Consider the following 21,093-nt stretch of genomic DNA (forward strand, 5'->3'; position numbering starts at 1 on the left):
CCTGATTTTCAGCATCCTCAGTTCTTTCGGTTTTTATCTAATATTCACAATGCTGCTCCTTATCGCATAGCTCTTTACTACAGTTCCTTAACTCCTCTCTTCTAAGACTCTCAATATGTGTGAGTATTGATATCAGAGTTATATAATTATCAATGGTGTATGTATACCTGGCCTTTAAGAGCATTTACCTTTAGGAACTCCATGTCCTGTCTGTACATAATGTTGCAACTGTTCCTGGCAGTTAGTCTGATTTGGATTTGCAAAATGTGGACGCAGAAATCTGGAACATCTGTTTCGCAGATTGTAATGTGTTCACTGTTTTAAATAAAGAAACCCGCAGAATTAGTCAATACCTGAGGAACAATTGATAATTAGATCATTGTCATTAACCATTACATGTTCATTATACTTCATTCAATCTTGAAATGGGGGTGTCGTTAAGGCTGCCTTATTTTTTGTCTATTGTTGGGATTATATATTTATACCTAAGGACTGTCTGGAAAATACTGGAAGTATCTGTACATTCTCTTGATTAAGAAGGGCTTTACAATGAGATTTCTTGAAAACTTAATTTTAATGTGTGCTGTAAATCATCTACTTTTTACTAGGGATGAAGGGACTTTGGAGAAACAGCTAAGTAAAACTTTCAAGGAGATAACAAATAGGGATAATTGCCATAATGACTGAAAAAGACTGTTTCCAAGAAAGCTAATGGTGATGATTACCTAGCAACTGTCTCTGGACATAGAATTCTGTTCGACAGACCCAAGTGTTAGGAAAAATAAGAAACCGCGAGAGCTACACATTACACTCCGTGTCTTCCAGCAGAACTGCTTGGGAAGCTGATAGGATTTCCGTGTACCTGGAAAAACCTGAAAAGTTGGATCATGAACGTGTTCTGGAGATTCAAATTCAAATCTGTTGGAATCACAACAGGATATTTAACATCACTGTACATCTGTCAGCAATTCAGCTTCATTGACAGGAAAAAGGTTGACACGAGAAGTCATCACATCTTGTATTCTGCTTCCCATTTCTTAGTCCACAGAGATTTTGTTTTCCTTTTGCCTTCATGTTTTGAGAAAAAAATCTCATCTCTGCAGAAATATTTATTTTGTTGTGCGGTTGTGTCTGTGTATGGGATTACGGGGATATAGTTTCAATTCTGGATCTTAGTTCAGCTGTTGATCAGTAGTTGCCACTTGCTTTAAGAATAAATTTTGTTGATAATAAACAGCTTAAGTTGAGTTTAATAGAGAGATTGGCCAAACTCGGCCTGTATTCTTCAGAGGTTTGAAACTTACAAAATGTTTAAAGAAATAGATGAGTAGATGCAGGTAACAAAAACAGAAAGTGCTAGAGAAACTCAGCAGGTCCGGCAGCGTCTGTGGAAGAGAAACTGAGGTAACATTTCGAGTCCAGTAACCCTTCTTCAGCACTGTTCTGATGGAGGGTCACTGGAAGCCAAATGTGAACTATGCTTTTCTCTCCACAGTTGCTGCCAAACCTGCTGAGATTTTCCAGCAATTTCTGTTTTTGTTTCAGATCTTCAGCGTCCACAGTTCTTTGTTTTGTTATAGATGCAGCTAAGAGGTTTCCTTTGGTTGGGGAATCTAGAACCAGGAGACACAATTTAAAACAAAGGGAATGCCACTTAACTCCAAGTTGAGGAGAATTTGTTTTCTCTCAGAGAGTTGTGAACCTTTGGAATGATCTATGGAGGTTCAATCTTTGGGTCTGTTTAATGTAGAGATTGATAGATTTCTGATTACCAGTGCTCTACAGCATAATGGATGGTGTGAGTAAAAGACATTGAAATGTTCAATCAGCTACAATTGTACTAAATAGTGGGGCAAACTCAATGAGATGAATGGTCTACTCATGTCCTTATGTTCATATAAGCGGGCTGACCATGAATTTTCATCTGAATGTTGTACAAATGGGAAGCAACTGGCCGTCAGGAATTAAATCAACACATTTACATTAATGAGGGAGTAGTGGGCTTTGATTGTCAGCATGACCATAACACCGCCCCCTAACTGCCCTTTCAGAGGGCAATTAGGGGTCACCACACTGCTATGGGCCTGGAGTCACATGTAAGCCAGACGTGGTAAGCACAGCAGATTTCCTTCCCTAAAGAGCATGATTGGCCCAAATGGGTTTACGTAACAATCAATGTCAGTATTGTGATCATAATCACCGTAACTAGCTCTCAATTCCAACCAGATTAACCAAATTCCAATTCCACTATCTGCTGCTGAGCAACAGGATTAGTATAGGGGTAGGATTGTACCTCCCAGAGTGTGAACCTCAGTCCCTGGATAACCTGGAAATTGTTTCCACTAGCAGGAGGATCAGTAACCAAAGTACAGAGATTTATAGAGTCATAGAGCCATAGAATTGTACAGACCCTTTGGTCCAACATGTCCATGCCAACTAGATTTAATCTCGTCCCATTTGCCAGCGTTTAATGGAGCTGCAAAGGGAAGGTGAGACGAAACAGTGAGTTGTTGCGATCTGGAATGTGCTGCCTGAAATGGTGGTGGCTGTAGATTCAATAACAACTTTCAAATAGAATTGGACCAGTAAGCGTAACATTTTCAGGGTTTTGTGGACTGCACTGTCACAGCTCAATGGGCAGAGTGGCCTCCTCCTGTGTTGTAATGATTTGAAGGAAACATTTTCTGCTCAAATCTAAGTCAAAGACGCATGCATTTAAACTGATCTTAGAATGTCGAATGGCTCTTAGTCATTTATGTAATTAAATAGTCTCTCCTTTGATGAATGGTGCAGCAGAGATTTCACAGACAGTAGCCGACTTAAAATGGGGATGAAATGAGATGCTGTCGTAGGGTCTAGTTGATGACTAACCATCCTCAAACCATAGCTAGAAATAAAGGGAGGCATTGATCTGATTTTTCTTTTGCTGTCTACGTTTTTCGATTCCAATGTTTCATTCCTTGCAAATAAACGGTCCGATGTCACTTTCTCCCTAATTTCTGATATTTAATCTCCCGCCAATCCAAAAATGTCTCTGCTGAGACTGAGCAAATTGTAAAGGGTAAAAACCGAAAGAACTGCGGATGCTGTAAATCAAGCACAAAAACGGAAGTTGCTGGAAAAGCTTGGCAGGTCTGGCAGCATCTGTGAAGAAAAAAACAGAGTTAATATTTCAGGTCCGGTGACCCTTCCTCAATTGTAAAGGGTGTTTTAATATGCTCGGTGGTAACGGTCTGTCTCTGAGTCTGAGGGTTTGTGGTGTAAAGCAACCGCAACCTGGGCCTTAACCATTCTAAAACATCCTAATGTGCATTGACAGTTAAATACTGAGCCCCCAGCTGTGGGATATTTAAACAGGCAACCAAAAGTTTCATCAAAGGGGGAGGTCATTATATTAAAGGCAGTTCAGAGGAGGTTCACTAGGTTGATTCCAGAGATGAAAGCTTTGTCTTAGTATCAGAGATTGGCCAGTTTAGGCCAATACTCTGTGGAGTTTAGAAGAATGACAGGAGATTAAATTGAGGTGTATACGATGCTAAAAAGGATTGATTAAGTAGACATGGAAAGGATTGTTTCTTCATGTGTAGTAATTTAAAACAAGAGGTCATTGTTTTAGGATACGTGTTAGCAGGTTTAAAACAAAGATGAGAAGAAATTACTTCTCTCAAAGGGCTGTGAATCTGTGGTATTCACTCCCCCCAGAGTGTGGTGGATGCTGGGACATTGAGTAAGTTTAAGGAGGAGATGGACAGGTTTTTAATTCGTAACGGGTTGAAGGATTATGGGGAGCGGGCAGGAAAGTGTAGTTGAGGCCGAGGTGACATCAGCCATGATTGTATTGAATGGCAGAGCAGGTTCAAGGGGCCGAATGGCCTAGTCCTGTTCCTAATTCTTATGTTCTGAAAGAAGGAGTATGTTAAAAGGCTGAGAGAGAGATATGAAAGTGGAAATATTTAGGCAGTGAATTCAAGAGGTTAGGCCCCAGGCAGCTGAAGACTCACAGTTGTAGGAATGCATAAGAGGCCAGAATTAGAGGGGTGCAGAGATCTCATAGGAGTGATTGACAATATTCATCTAGCAAGGCTTGTTTGCATGGAACTGGATCATGCATCTTACTCAGCTGTGATAAATAGATCAGGAGGAGGGAGGAAGGTAAAATAAATAATCACAATCACTACAGTATTGGCACTGGGAAAACTAACTACAGGAGCCATAGGTGGAGAATTCTCCTGGATCTGATGATTTTAATCCTACGGTCATAAAAGAAGTGGTGGCAGAGATAGCATTTTTAGTGATGATCCTAGATTCAGGAAAGGTCTCAGTAGATTTTAAATTGTTAATGTGATACCTCTGTTCAAGAAAGAAGGGAGAAAGACTGCCAATTAGACAGTCATCAGTTGTAAGAAAACTGTTAGGATTCATTATTAGGAAGGCGTTTAGAAAACCATAATGCAATCAGGCGTGGTTTTGTGAAAGGGAAACAGTGATTGACTAAATCATTAGAATTCTTTGAGGGCTGTGAATAAAGGAAAACCTGTGGGTGTGTGTACTTAGATTTATAGAAGGCTTTTGAAAAAGTGCCGCATCGAAGGCTATTTCACAGAATCAAAACCCATAGTATAGAGGGTGACATACTCGCTTGGAGAGATGATTGACTACCATGCTTAAGAAAGAATATAATTCCAAAGGAAGTAGTAGAGAAGGCTCATTGGACTGAACAGTTGACCTTATGAGGAAATGTTGAGCTGATTGGGCCTCTCCACATTGGGGCTTTGAAGAATGAGAGGTGAACTTATTGAAATATCTCAGATTCTGACGGGAGGTAACTGTCTGGATGCTTGTTTCCTCTTGTTGCGGAGTCTGGGACCCTGCAGTCACTGAAATAAGGCTCTCCCATTTATGACAGCAATGAGGAGTCTTATTCTCCCAGAAGGTTGTTAGTTTATGGAATTCTCTTCCACAGGGAGCAGTGGAGGGAATCATTGAATATATTCAAGGCTGAGTTAGATCAGCAAAGGAGTTAATAGTTAGGCGGGACAGGCAGAAAAGTGCAGTTGTGGTCACTGCAAATCAGCCATGATTTTATTGAATGGCAGATCAGACTCAAAACACCAAATAGTGTCCTCCTTTCCCTAATTCATGTATGTTCTTGTACTTAGCTCCAGCCTTGTGAAAGGATAGATTGGTCTTAGAAGGTGAAATAACTCCAAGAAGGCCAGTATCCTATCACTAAGTAACCCTTTATTTGCAAGTACATAGTACTTGACACTGACCCAGCTAGCCCAGAGCCAGCTTCAGGGAGTGAACAGAACTTCCAACACTCCTGTTTATATCTGTCATCCAGGGCTCCCTGATTGGACCAGGTTAACAGCCCCAATCAGGGAGCCCATAGTCTATAAGGTCCACCTAGCTGACCTCGTTCCAATCACTACAGAAGGAGTGCACTGCAGATTCAGCAGAATGGAACCAGGTCTCCAGTGAGGAGATGATAGGGAGAGGTTATATAAACTAGACTTGTATAATAGATAGGGGATGATATAGAATCCAAGAAAGTGCACAAGAAAAGGCCATTTTGCCCAATTCAGTCTGTGCTAGCTCTTCTAAAGAGAAATCTAGTTCTGAGGAAGGGTGACCGGACCCGAAACATTAACTTTGATTTTTTTCTACACAGATGCTGCCAGACCTGCTGAACTTTTCCAACAGCTTGTGTTTTTGTTGCAATCCAGTTAGTCCCACTCCATGGCTCTTTCTCCATTCATACCATTAATTTCTCCTTACTCTGCTTCCTTGGAACATCCTGTCTTTCCAAAATCAGCTGAAATGTAAGTACACTTCCAGGTAAACACAGCAGGGGTCCTGTATGGTCAGTGTCAACCTATCAACCACCATTTTCCAATTGAGGGTTTTAGGATTCTTAAACAAATTGCTAGGGAAAATAAAGCAAACATTTTCAAATGATGAGAGAGTCTAACACAGTGGGATACAATCTTAAAATCAGGCCCAGGCCATTCAGGAGAGAAGTGAGGAAGCATTTTTTCAGATGATAGGTGGGAGAATGTCAGAGCTCTGCCACAAAAACTCGAAAGCTGCTAACTCAATCTATCATTTTAAATCCGTGATCGACAGTTTATTTGAGAAGTGCAAGAAAGAATGTGGAGCTAAAGACAAGTGGATAAATTTAATACAGAAATCAGTAATGATCCCATTGAATGACAGGACAGGCTCAAAGGGCCGAACAGCCTTTTCCTGTTCCTATGTTCTTCTCAGACAACTCATAAAACCAGAACTGAAAGAACTGCAGGTGCTGGAAATCAGAAAAAAAAAACAGAAATTGCTGGAAAAGCTCAGCCCTGCTGAGCTTTTCCAGCAATTTCTGTTTGTGACTTCATAAAACCAATCTCTTTCACCAAACTTTTAATCACCTGTCTGAAAGTCTCCTAATGTGACTTGACTTCAAATTTTGCCTGGTAACACTGTTAAAGGGTCTTGGAAGGATCTACTGTATCAAAGATATTGCAAAAAGAATTTAGACTTTAAGATCTGGGCGTTTTCTTAACTTTTGTCTTTTTATTTCTTTTTTCTGACTTTTTTTATTCTGGTTTTGTAACCAATTGGCACTGGAGAATGCCGATTTTGTACACTTTTCACTGTGCTCATGTATTCCTACACTTGAGTACATGTGACGCTAAAATCTACTTCTTAATTCTAATATTGTTATGTGTGCCCAATATTTTTCAATCTTACGATGTGGAGGTGCCGGTGTTGGACTGGGGTGGACAAAGTCAGAAGTTGCACAACACCAGGCTATAGTCCAGTGGGTTTATTTGAAATCATAAGCTTTCAGAGCGCAGCCCCTTTGTCAGGAAAAGTCGCTCACCTGCAGCACTCTGAAAGCTTGTGATTTCAAATAAACCTATTGGACTATACCCTGGTGTCGTGTGACTTCTGACTTTTTCAGTTTTATGACAGGACTTTTCTCCCCTTCTTTATCTCGTTCTGCCTTCAATTCTGATCCTTTGCCTACACACTCAAACAAATCGATAAACTGTTAAGTGTTTTAATCAGCTATTGGTTAAAGAACTGAAGTTTTCGAAGCTAACACTTTACCCAAGACCACCCCAACAGTGTCCGTCTCTCAGCAATGAGCCTGGCACTGGAAGTGAGCAGTCTGAGGGACACATGAAAGGGTAAGGGTCAAGTGCTGGAAAATGGGATTATAGTAGTTAGGTAGTTGTTTTTGACTGGTGAGTGCATGATGGGCTGAAGGGCCTTTTTCTATACTGTAGACCTCTATGACACACTCACACAGCAGTGCAAGTGAAGAATTTAAGCTAGTGATCATTCCAATTAGTTGTCTGGCTCCTATTTACTGCAGCAAATTTCTGCAAGAATTCTTCCATTCCCATTGGGCCCCACCAATCTGTTTTAATCAGATTGCGGCTGATCGATATTTTTAACTCCATTACCCACCTTGGTGCTAGAACTCTTAAAACTCCCATATACCTGACAAAAATCCATCCATCTCGTTTTGTCATTTTCAATCAACTCCAGCTATTCAACAACCTTTTGGAAAAGAGAGCTCCTTTTTGTGAGGAAGTTGGTTTTTAATTTCACTACTGAATGATCTAGCTGCAAAGTATCTGTCAGTTCTGTACTCCAGCCACCGGAGGAAATATTTATTTCAACTCCATTAATTAACTCCAATAACTATTTTCAACACCTCAATGAGTTCATCCCTTCATCGGCTACAGTCAAGGGAATAGCAGGAGGAGACGGTAACGTTGCTGTGGAAAGACAGGAGGGAGGAAGTCTAGGTTTTTTAATGACAAGTGAGGTTTAAGTTGATACAATTACTGAAGCATTTTGGAGTGTGGCATTGCCGTCCTCCTCTGGATGGTTCCAAAATTGCAGCAGACATTCTAGTCAGGAGAATTCTAATGCCATTGGTCGGTCACCATGTTCTGTTCTAGATCATTTATAGTTAAGTTGTATTAGATTTTTTAAATTGTGTTCTTTGGGATGTGAGTGTCACTGTCCAGGCAGTGTTCATTACCTTTCCCAAACTTTCCTTGAAAAGGTGGTGGTGAACTGCCTTTTTGAAACATTTCAGTCTGTAAGATATGTTCTGGGTTAGTTACATTGCACAATTGCCGTAAGATTCCCTACTCTCATACTCCAAACTCCTTGAAATAAGGGCCAACATTCCATTAGCCTTCCTGATTACCTGCTGCCCCTGTGTGCTAGCTTTGTGTGTTTTTTGCACAAGTTCCCCCCAAGTCCCTTTGTGTTACAGCTTTCTGCAGTTTCTCTCCATTTATGTAATATTCTGTTCTTGTACTTTTCCTTCCAACATGAAGAACTATGCATTTTTGCACATTATATTCCATTTACTAACATTTTGCCGACTTACTGAACTTATCGATATGTCTCTGTTAACAGATTGTATCCCTCTCATAATCTGCCTTTCCACTTACTTTTGTGTCATCTGCAAATTTGGCTCCAGTACATTCACTTCCTTCCTGCAAGTCATTAATATATATATTGTAAACGGTTGTAGTCCCAGAACTGATCCCTGTGGAACCCACTGGTCACAGATCACCAACCTGAGAAAGAACCCCTTATCCCCACTTGCTGTTTCCTGCCCATGAGCCTATTCCCAATCCGTGCCAATGTACTGCCTCCAACAATGCTGTCTCTTATTTTACAATTTAACCTTTTGTGAGGTACTCTGTTGAATGCCTTCTGTAATTCCAAATACAACATATAATGTCTTCTGGAAGGCTGGTTTGTGATGCAGTGTAACACCAACAACATGGGCTCAATTCCTGCATCGACTGAGATCACCACAAAGGACTCTCCTTCTCAACCTCTTCCTCTCACCTGAGGTGTGGTGACCCTCAGGTTAAACCACCACCAGTTGTCTCTCTCTAATGAGAGAGCGGCCCTATTTTTTGGTAGGGCTGTGGTGACTTTACCTTGTATGTGCACAGTGGTGTTCTAAAGGGAATGTCACATAATCCCCATCCTCAGTTGTCTGTGACAAGCTTTTAGAACAACTCCATGGAGCACAGGTAAACACACAGTGGTGTTAGGGAGGGAATTCCAGGATTTTGACCAAGGGACAGTGAAGGAATTATAACTTTTTTTTGTTCCAAGTCAACATGGTGCGTGATTTGGAGAGGATGTGTGGATGGTATTTTCCGTGCAATTACCATGGTCCATTTTGAACCCATGTCCCCAGAAAATCAACCTTGCTGTCTGGATTACTAACCTAGTGACAGTACCCAATGGAGCTGTTAACTCTACTCCCCGCAACCCACCAACAGTGCAGAAATACATAAATAATTCAGTCTCTGACTATGGACCTCATACGAAGCAGGTTTTATATTGATGCATGTTTGGCTGCCATCCCATATTACTGCACCATAGGATGTACCACAGGAGGTGATTTGGCCTATTGTCCCTGTACTGGCTCTTTGAAAGAATTGTTTTCAGTTAGTGTGACCCATTTGGCCTTTCCCAATAGTACTGAAACATTTTATAGTTAAATATTAATCCAGCTCCCAGGCAGTATGTTCCAAATCGCAACACTCAGGTGAAGTGGAAAATAAAGAGGTTACTGTGTAATATGTTAATGAGTATATGCCATCACAAGAAGTGATGTAATCTCCTGTGAATAGGTCAGTTGGCTGGACAGTTGGTATGTGATGCAGAGAGACACCAACAACATGGGTTCAATTCTCACTCTGTTTGAGGTTGCCATGAAAAAATCTCCTTCCACAATCTCTCCCTTATCTGAGGGGTAGTGACCCTCAGGTTAAACCACCACTGGTTATCTCTCTAATGAGAGATTGAGACTACTGCAACTTTACCTTTCACTTTAATTACTGACAATTACTAAGTCTCTACCACCGGAAACAGTTTCTCTACGTCAGCTCTGTCAGCCCCTTCGTATCGAACAGTTCAATTAAATTGTCTCTTAACCTGCTCTGCTCTAAGGTGAACAATCCCAGCAATCTACACCAGCCAGTCCCCTCTAACTGGAGTATTTCACCCCTAGCACGTTTCCAGTTAACAGACACAGGAAACATTGGAGAAACTCAGCAGGTCCGGCATCTGTGGAGAGAGAAACAGGGTTAACATTTCGAGTGCAGTATGACTCTTCTTCAGATCCTTTCTAGTCAAACTTCTCTGCACCCTCTCCAAGGCCTTGACATCCTTCTTAAAGAGTGGTGTCCAGATTTGGACACAGTGCTCCAGCTGGGGCCTACCCAGGAAGTTATAACATTTTATCAGAACTTATATTCTATGAATAAGGCCAGGCATCCCATAGGCTTTTTCCTCAGCTTATCCTGTCATCTTCAAAGACTAGGTCATGTATAGCCCCACGTCTGTGTTGCTCCATGCAGTTTATATTGCCTCTCCCCACTCATCCTAACAAAATGAATCATTTCTCAGTTTTCTACTTTAAATTTCATGTGTCATCTGTCTGTCCAGTTCCCCAGCCATCTGTCTCCTCCTGACATCTGTAAGAGACCTCATTATGGTTAATGACATTGCTGTTTTGTGTCTTCAGCAAATGTTGAAATGATGCACTACATCCTCACGTCCAGGTTATTAAAATTCAATGAAAGGAACATGGAAACTAGAAGTAAGAGTAGGCCATTTGGCCCCTCAAGCCTGCTTCACCATTCAATATAACCACGGCTTATCTCATCGCCTCAATCCACTTTCCTGCCCGATACCCATAATTCTTCAATCTGTTACTAATTAAAAATCTGTCTATTGCATCCTCAAATCTATTCAGTGTCCCAATACCCAACTCACTTTGGACTAGTGAATTCCACACATTCACAACCCTCTAAGAGAAGTAATTTCTTCCCATCTCTGTTGCCAATCTGCGTCCCCTTATCCTAAAACTATTACAATGACCCCGATACTAACCACTACAACTACAGTTGTGATGGGCTGGGATAGATAGTCCATTTCGGCTCATTTTGAATTATCCAGAAATTTTAAGTCTTTTCAAATCGACAAATGTCTCCATATTGTTATTGTAATCATTCATCATTAGTGTGTATACAATAACATTAATATTTCTTTAGGGAATAAAGTCCTTTATCACCACCCAGTCCAGCTCTATGTGTGACACCTGTCCCATCACCAAAGTACCTGACACTTAACTACTCTCTGAGGTCAAAAATCATATGACATCAGGTTATAGTCCAACAGGTTTATTTGAAGATACAAGCTTTCGGAGTCTCAGTCCTTCTTCGGGTGTTCTGGGCAACACACGATAGAGAAGTTGTGAATGTATTGGAGAGTACAGAAGAGATTAGAGTCAACTTGTAGTCAGATACACAGCCAGTTTCTAAACAAGGCTTCACACCTAAAGTGCATTTTGTGACCTGGGATATCACCTCTGCTATACTGAGGGAATTGATAAAACCTTTAGCTATCTCTGGACAGTGACTTGAAAGAAATTCAGGAATTTGCATATTAATCCTTTCTAACTGATTTAAGATTTAACAGCCATTTTAGGTTTGTTCAACACATTTGCATCAGTTCTATGACCCTTTGATCTTTTGCTTATAAATTCTGTGTTCGATGTCATCTCTCTCATTGACACAGGAAGAAGGATTGAGACTCCGAAAGCTTGTGATTTCAAATAAGCCTGTTGGGCTATAACCTGGTGTCATATGATTTTTGACCTTATCCACCCCAGCCCAACACCGGCACCTCCACATCATGACTCTCTGGAGTGGCCAAGAAAGCCAGGTTCTCAGGCACGCTAAGTCAGGCAATGATTCACAGGAAACCATTCAGCCCATTGTGTCTATACTGGGTCTCAGAGCAGGTTACCTTTGTGCCTTAGCCTCCTGCTTTCTCATAATCCTACACAGTTTCTATTTAAATAATCATCCAATGCCTCTATTGAACCTCCCTCCACCACTAAAATGATTTTTCACTTTGTGTTCCCTTCTTTTACAAAACACTTTAAACACTGTACCCTGAATCTAGTTACAAGTGGCAACCCTTTCTCACTACCTACTCTGTCCAGATGTGAAAACATCTATTAAATCCCCCTCAACCTATTCATCTCCAAGGAAACACTTGTAACCTCCCCAGTCTTTTCTCAAAACCAAAGTGTCTCATCCGTAAACCATTGTTGTCATCTCTTCTGTACTCTCTCCAAAACATTCACAACCTCTCTACTGTGTGTTGCCCAGAACTGTATATAGTATTCCTGCTGAAGTCTAACCAGCGTCTTATTTAAGTTCATCATAAGCTCCTGGCTTTTGTACTCTATGTCCCTATTTTGAATGCTAAAATACTGAATCCTTTATCAACCACACCCTCTACCTGCCCTGCCATATTTAATGACTTATGTATTTAGACACCCTGGACTGTTTGCTCCTGTGAACCTAGTATTTTATTCTGCCTGTCCATGGTTTTTGTATCAAAGTGTATCATCTCACTCTTCTCTGCATTGAACTTCACCTATTCCCTCTCTGCCCATTCTATCAATGTCCTTTTGAAGTTTTACACTATCTTCCTCACTGTTTACGATTCTGCCAAGTTTGGCATCATCAGCAAACTTTGAAATTGTGCCGTGTATGCCAAGATGTAGATAATTTAGATATGTACATATCTATCCATTAAAGCAAGCAAGGGTCCTTGAAAACAGCCCCTGAGGAACTCTGCTAGAAACTTCATCCAGCCAAATAACATACACAGACTATAGATGTTTCCTATCACAGCCAATTTTGTATCCACATAGCTACAGTCCCTTTTATAAGTAGCTGCAACTAAGCTATGGCATTCCTCATAAGCCTGTTGTGTGACTTCCTTTTGGAAATCCATCAATAGCCTTTCTCTCATCAGCCTGCTCAGTCACCTCTTGAAGAAACTCCAGCAAGTTAGACATGATCTTCCCTAAACACATCCATGATAATTCTTCTGAATCAATCACATTTTTCCATGTGTGTAATAATTCTAACCTGAATAATTGTTTGTAGATGTTTCCCCACCATTGAGTTAAACTGTAATTGTCAGGAGATCTTTACAATCATTTTTTCTGAACAAGGGCAGAATGTTCGTACATTTCCAACCTTCCAGCATCATCCTGAGTCCAGGGAAGACTGAAAGCTTATTGCCAGTACCTCTGTAATTTCCACTCTCTCTTCCTTCAATATACTTGAATGCATCTCATCCAGTCCCAAAGTTTTGTCAACAGCGTATCCAACAGGTCCACCTTATCAATTTTAAACCCTTCTAGTGACTGAGTTTCTGTTCTCTATCACCATGGCCTGGTAAAGACAAATGCAAAGTATGCATTTGGCACCTCAGTCATGCCTCTTGTCTCTACACATTAACCTTCGGGGTTCACCTGACGCCGAACCTGCAGGGCCAATCGGCCCAGTGCTGAGCATGCTCCATTCAGCCCTGTTGTGGATCCAAGGACTGCACTCAGTTGTGGTGGGAGGGTGAGAGAGGAAGCAGGAAACCTACTGAGGGCTCTTTGGTAGTACGGGTGACAGTGTACTGTGTGTGAAGCTTCCTGTTTGTATAAATGTGATCGTTTTTAGCTGTACATCTGTTTGTTTGAGTCTCTGTGTGGCCCCCAAATGTAACAGTGCCAGCATGACGCTTCACTACCTGTCCACCCAGGAAGTAACAGGAATGAGAGTGTGCAAGTGGAAGCAAAAGGAACAGAAGTGCAGTATGGTGGCTCAGTGGTTAGCATTGCTGCCTTATGATGCCAGGGATCCAGGTTCAATTCCACTCTCAGCCAACTGTTTCTGTGGAGTTTGCACATCCTCCCTGTGTCTGCATAACTTTCCTCTGAGTGCTCTACTTTCATTCCCAAGGTCCAAAGATGGGGTGGGAGGGTCAATGGGAACTCACTGCTCCCACAGTGTAGGGATTCTTTGATTAACAAGGCAGACAGATGATAATGGAGTCCCACTGACACCATAACCCCTTGTGGCCAAACCTCTTGGTTTTTTTCTGACCTCCATGCCGAGGAGTGTTGGTGTGATTGAGGTATTCAGTGATATCTGGGAATCAGCAGGAGGTTTCTTTGCCAGTGTTTGAACTGATATCATGGGATGTAATGAGATCTGGAGTTAATGGCGAGGACTCCCCAAACAACACCCTCCTGACTGCATACCTCATTGCCCCCACCTCTGGTGGAGTTGTCCTGCCAACGGGATGGAGATAGCGGAGTTGGGAATATTGTCTGAAAGATATGATTCCATAAGACATCAGGCTATTGCATGCTGTGGCCTTTGGGATACCTCTCCCAATGTGAGCATGAATCACCAGATGTTAGTGAAGAGGACTTTACAGCTTCGTTTAGTTTCGATGTGCTGCTATCATTTCCGGTGATGCCTGGCTCGATGCCAGCTGTTGGTTCCAGTTTCATTGTTTAGGCTTTGCAAATATTTGATACATTTGAGTGGATTGCTGGACCATTTGAGAGGACAATCAAGCACATTGCTGTGGGACTGGAGACACACATAGACCAGACCAAGTAAGGATGGCAGATTTCCTTCCCTAAAGGACACTAATGATCCAGATGGGTTTTTACCACAATGCAGTCGTTCCATGATCACCTTTACCTGGATATTCCACATTCATCAAATTTAAATTCGTGGTGAGATTTGAACTCATGTCTCCAAACCATTACTTCAGGCCTCTAAACTACCAAGTAAAATAGATAGACTACAGGAGGAATGTGATAGCATTTTAGGGGGAGGCAATGGCCAAGTGGTATTATCACTGGACTGTTAATCCAGAGACTCAGATAACATTCTGAGGACCTGGGTTTGAATCCTGCCACAGCAGATGGTGGAAATTGAATTCAATAAAATATCTGGAATTAAGAGTTTAATGATGACCGTGAATCCATTGCTGATTGTCAGGGGGAAACCCATTTCGTTCACTAATATCGTTTAGGGAAGGAAACTGCCATCCTTATCTGACCTGGCCTACATGTAACTCCAGACCCACAGCAATGTGGTTGACTCTTAACTGCCCTCTGGGCAATTAGGAATGGGCAATAAATGCTGCCTAAAAGAGATGCCCTCATCCCGTTAATGAATAAAGACTGAAGAGGGTATAGAAGGGATTTACCAGGATGTTGCCTGGGCTAGAGAGTTTCAGCTATGAAGAGAGACTGGATAGACTGGGTTGTTCTCTTTGGAGACTAAGGGGAAATGATTGAGATGTATAAAATTATGAGGGGTATAGACGGGAAGGAACATTTCTCCTTGGTGGAGGGATCAATGACCAAGGTCATAGATTTAAGGGAAGGGGCAAGAGATTTAGAGGCGATGTGAGGATTTTTATTCAGAGGGTGGTAGAAATCTGGAACTCACTACCTGTAAGGGTGGTAGAGACAGAAACATTCAAAACATTGAAGATGTGCTGTTGCAATGCCAAGGCATACAAGTTTATGGGCCAAGTGCTGGGAAAAGGGATTTGAATAGTGGGGTGAGAATTGTTTCAGAGATAGTAGGAACTGCAGATGCTGGAGAATCTGAGATAACAAGGTGTAGAGCTGGATGAACACAGCAGGCCAAGCAGCATCAGAGGAGCAGGAAAGCTGACATTTCGGGTCTACACCCTTCTTTCTGAAGAAGGGTCTAAGCCCGAAACGTCAGCTTTCCTGCTCCTCTGATGCTGCTCGGTCTGCTGTGTTCATCCAGCTCTACACCTTGTTATCTTTGAATAGTAGGGTGGTTGGTTTTGACTGGTGCAGGCTCAATGGACAAAAGGGCCTTATAACCTCCCATATCTTTAGAAATCTTTTCCACAGAGAACTATGGAGGCAGTGTCCTTGTGTATATTTAAGGCTGAGATAGATTCTTGATCAGTCTGGGAATCAAGGGTTATGGGGAAAGGGCAAGAAAGTGGACATGAGGAATGTTAGATCAGCTGTGATTCTATTGAGTGGTGGAGCAAGCTCGAGGGGCCGAACGGCCTACTCCAGTTCCAACTTTCTTTGGTCTTATGGATTCTATTATAGATAGATAACAGAGATTATCCAGTGATATAACCAAGATGCTATGAATTCCACATTTCCTCAGAAACCAATGTGGAGCGAATGTTGGCTCAGTGGTTAGCATTGCTGCCTCGCAGTGCCAGGGACCTGGGTTTGATTCCAGCCTCGGGTGACTGTCTGTGTGGAATTTGTACATTCTCCCCGTGTCTGCATGGGTTTCTTCCCACAGTCCAAAAATATGCAGGGTAGGTGGATTGGCCATGCTAAATTGTCCATAGTGCCCAGTTTGGGATGGGTGGATTTGACACGGGGAAATCAGGAGTGGGGAAATGGTTCTGGGGTCTGGGTGGGATGCTGTTTGGAGAGGCAGTGTGGACTTGTTGGGCCGAATGGCCTGTTTCCACGCTGTTGGGATTCTATGATTCTTAAACAACTTGAATTAGAACCAATCAACTTTTCTGATACATCGGTGTGTTCCTGAAGCTTTCCTCTCTCTGCCTGCTGTCTGCAACAGGTACATCCAGAATGGATATTCAGCCAATCTAACTCTCTACTCAGCCACTTCAGGGCTCAATCTATTCCATATCCATCTCTACTCCCAGTGGAGTCAGGAGTTGATCCCTTTCTCCCCTGCTGCAGCAGAGATTATGATCAATAGTTTTTGAGTCAGAGACATTGAAAGTTTGCCCAGCCTCCAGCTCCCGGCATCCTCAATGGAAGAAGGAAATAAGTGCAGTCACATTTTCATTAGGGTCCCCTCGAAATTCACCCATTCAAGTGACGCCAGGACATTGCACGTGTGTGATGAAATGTGCTTTAGAGCAAACATTTGTTCAAAATCACGAAGCACTTTTTCATGGTGGTTGGAAATCTGGAAGTCCCCCACACCCTGCCTCTCCGTACCTTCACCAAAAAATTCACAGTTCCCAGGGGCTGAGTGAAACTGTAAAGGCTGAGATTGCAAGACATTCTTGTCTCTGTAGGGGATTGGGAATGAGACTGGCAAAGTGCAGCTATAGTACAGAACAGCCATGACGTTACTGAATAGCACAGTAAGTTCGAGGGTTTGAATGGCCTCCTCCTGTTCCTATCTCAAACCAGTATCCATTATTTCTTCATGGGATGTGGACATCGATGGCAAGGCTGGCATTTATTAACCATCCCTTGTTACCTTGAGAAGATGGTGGTGAGCTGCCTGCTTCGACCACTGCAGTCCTTAGACTGTAAGAATACCCACAATACTGTTAGGGAGGGAGTTCCAAGTTTTTGAACCAGTAAGATAGGATTTGACCTCTCCAGGAAGCAGCAGGATTGGCTGGGCTGGTATATTAAATGATACTTGTTGGAAATGGGGCTCCCCTTGTGGAGGAATTGAGGCACGGTCCATTAGGGAAGAAGATAGGTTAGATTTTTAAAAATAGTTTATCTTAGAGGAAGTAATTCAGTAATAGTTCCAGGCCAGAAATGTTTAGATATATACCTGAAGGGGATATACGAAGCTGAAAAAGTTTAAACTCAGGTGTACAAAAACTCCAGGAAGAGGCTATCAGATTCTCTAAACTGAAGTCAGAGTTAGGATAAATGTATGGGCAGGATAGAGGAGGAGATTCTGGAGTGAGCATTGTCAGAGGATGCCTTTGGGATCTGTAAAGGATTGTTTAATAGTGCATAGGGAGATTTTGCAGATTAATAGCAACATTTCTTACTGCATGTTTCTCAATGGCTTCGTGAATGAGAAATCATGTCTGACCAAGTTATTAGTGTTTTTTTGAGGGTGTCTCAACCGGAGTAGATAGAGGAGAGACAGTAGATGTCTTGTATTTGGACTTTGAGAAGGCATTCAACAAGATACCTCACAAAAAAAATCGTAACATAAGAGGCCACAGTGTTGGAGGTAGTATATTGGCATGGATTTTGGGAATTGGCTAACGGGCAGGAAATAGCCAGTGCGGATATGGGGTTCATTTTCAGTTTGGGGACCCATGACCAATGGGCTCAGTGCTGCGTCCGCAGCTGTTTACAATATATATAAATTACTTGGAAAAAGGAAGTTAATGTCCTTTAGCCAAATTTGCAGATGATACAAAAATGGTTGGACAGGCAGATTACAAGAGGGATACAAACAATTTACAGAGCAATACTGAAAGGTTAAATAAGGGGGCAAAATGTTAGTAAACAGAGTGCAATGTGGGAAAATGCAAAGTTTCATTTTGGAAGGGAGAACAAAAGAACAGAATATTATATAAATAGAAAGAGACTTCAGAAAGCTGCACCACAAAGGGACTTGGGGGGAACTTGTGCATGAAATACAGAAAGGTAGCACACAGATGCAGCAGGTAATCAGGAAGGCTAATGGAATGTTGGCCCTTATTTCAAGGGAGTAGGAATACAAGCACAGGGAAGTCTTACTGCAACAGTACAAGGGGTTGGTGAGACCACATCTGGAGGACTGTGAGCAGTTTTGGTCCCCTGATTTAAGGAAAGATATCATTTCATTGGAGGCAGTTCTGAAAAGGCTCATGAGTATGGTCCCTTACGGAGGGATTGTTTTAAGAGCAAAAGTTAAACAGCTTGGGACTCGACTCCCTGAACTTTAGAAGAATGAGAGATGATGTCATTGAAACATATAGGAGTCTTAAGGGGCTTTACAGGGTAAATGCTGAGAGGATGTTTCCCCTCGTGGGAGGGTCTAGAACAAAAGGGTATAGTTTCAGAATTAAGGGACACCAATTTAAGACTGAGATGAGGAACAATTTCTTCTGTCAGTGGGTTGTAAGTCTTTGGAACTCCTTGGCACAGAGATTTGGGAGGGGGTATGGGACTTTGTGTATATTTAAGGCTGAGATAGATTATTGATCAGTCAGGAAATGAAGGGTTATACAGAAAGGGCAGGCAAGTAGGCGTGAGGCATATCGGATCAGTCATGATCCCTTAAACAGTGGAACAGGCTTCAAGGGCCGAATGGCTTCCTCCTGTTCCTATTCCTTACGGCCTTAAATCTTCAAATTTGTGCAATATGTAAATAGCTGGGTTTATTCTATTTAATCTTCATTTCTTTTGCATAATAAACTAAAATAAACCAAGTCTCCAGCATAGTAGGAACTGCCGATGCTGGAGAATCTGAGATAACAAGGTGTAGAGATGGATGAACCGGAAAGTTTCCTACTGGAGCACAACACACAATGCTGGAGACTTGAGATAACAAGGTGTAGAGCTGGATGAACCCAAAACATCAGCTTTTCTGCTCCTCTGATGTTGCTTGGTCTGCTGTGTTCATCCAGTTCTACACCTTGTGATCTCAAGTCTCCAGCATTGTGTGTTGTGCTCCAGTAGGAAACCACCTCATTAAAAACAAAAAAAAGGAAAAAAGTTATCATGCCAAGCGAGATTTCAGTCTGAGGTCTGATTTGTCCATCAACAGGAAGTAAAACATGTGGGGAATTTTGGGAAAGTACAGCCAATGCATCCTTTAACTCTACAGCTATCTCTTATAGAACCTTAAGATATAGGCTATCAGGTCCTGGGGATTTGTCAGATTTTAGTTCCTTAAATTTCTTGAATATTAATCTCTCTGCTGATATAAACTATTGGATCTTCACTCATAATAACCCCGTGATTCTCTGTCATGTAATTTGAGTTTTCTACTGCCACTTCCTCAACCCCTTGATCATTTCTTTAGTTTCTACCTCTAAGAGGCCAATATTTATTTAATTGCTCTCCTCCTTTTTACATTCTTGCAAAAGTTCTTACAATCTTTTTATATCCCAACCCATCTTACACCATATTCTCTTTTTTCCGTTTTTATTAACATTTTGGTTATCCTTTGCTGTTATTACTGTGTGTGAGGGTATTTGCATGTGATTGCATGTGTGATTGTATGTCAATCTTGAATGTGCATTACTGAGTATGCTTGTGTGTGACAGTGTTTGAGTCACTGTATATATTTGTCCCTACGTGTTTGCAAGAGGAAGATGGACTCTATCTTTGTGCCTATTGATGAACATACATGAGACTATGTGAGGGTGTGCATGAAATTGTCACTATGCCTCAGTGTGTGTGTGACTCCATGTGTTTTCTGTACATATCACTCAATTTCTTTTTCATGTATGTTTGTAACTTCTGGTGTTGCAATGAGTGGATCTGTGTTTGTCTGTATGTGTTTGTATCACAGTGTGTTGGGGGTGTCAATCTGTAGCAATCTGCATATGTGCATCACTCTGTGTGCATATGTGACTGTGAGTACATGTGTCACTCTGTGTGTGTGTGTGAAACTGTCCATGTGTGGGTCACACTGTGTGCAGTTTGCTGTATATGTGTAGGATTCAGTCATTATGGGGGTGACTGTGTGCATGAGTCACTCTGTGTGGAAATGGATCACTCTGTGTGGAGGTCACTGTGTGAGCGTTTGTGTCACTCTGTCTGTGTAGCGGATCACTCTGTCTGTGTAAGGGTGTGTCTTTCTGTCTGTGTGGGAGTCACTGTGTGAGGGTGTGTGTCACTGTGTCTGTGTGGGGGTCACTGTGTGAGGGTGTGTGTCACTTTGTGTGGGAATCACTGTGTGAGGGTATGTATCACTGTCTGTTTGGGTCACTGTGTGAGGGTGTGTATCACTGTCTGTTTGGGTCACTGTGTGAGGGTGTGTATCATTGTCTGTTTGGGTCACTGTGTGAGGGTGTGTGTCACCCTGTCTCTCTGGGTCCCTGTGTGACGGTGTGTGTCACCCTGTCTCTCTGGGTCACTGTGTGAAGGTGTGTGTCACCCTGTCTCTCTGGGTCACTGCGTGAGGGTGAGTGTCACCCTGTCTGTCTGGGTCACTGTGTGAGGGTGTGTGTCAGGGTCACTGTGTGAGAGTGTGTGTCACCCTGTGTGTCTAGGTCACTGTGTGTGAGAGTGTATGTCACCCTGTCTGTCTGGGTCACTGTGTGTGAGGGTGTGGGTCACCGTGTGTGTCTAGGTCACTGTGTGTGAGGGTGTGTGTCACCCTGTATCTCTGGGTCACTGTGTGAGGGTGTATGTCACCCTGTCTGTCTGGGTCACTGTGTGAGGGTGTGTGTCACCCTGTGTGTCTAGGTCACTGTGTGTGA

Source organism: Rhincodon typus, chromosome 19 (assembly GCF_021869965.1).
Source record: "Rhincodon typus isolate 14 chromosome 19, sRhiTyp1.1, whole genome shotgun sequence".
Classification (NCBI taxonomy): domain Eukaryota; kingdom Metazoa; phylum Chordata; class Chondrichthyes; order Orectolobiformes; family Rhincodontidae; genus Rhincodon; species Rhincodon typus.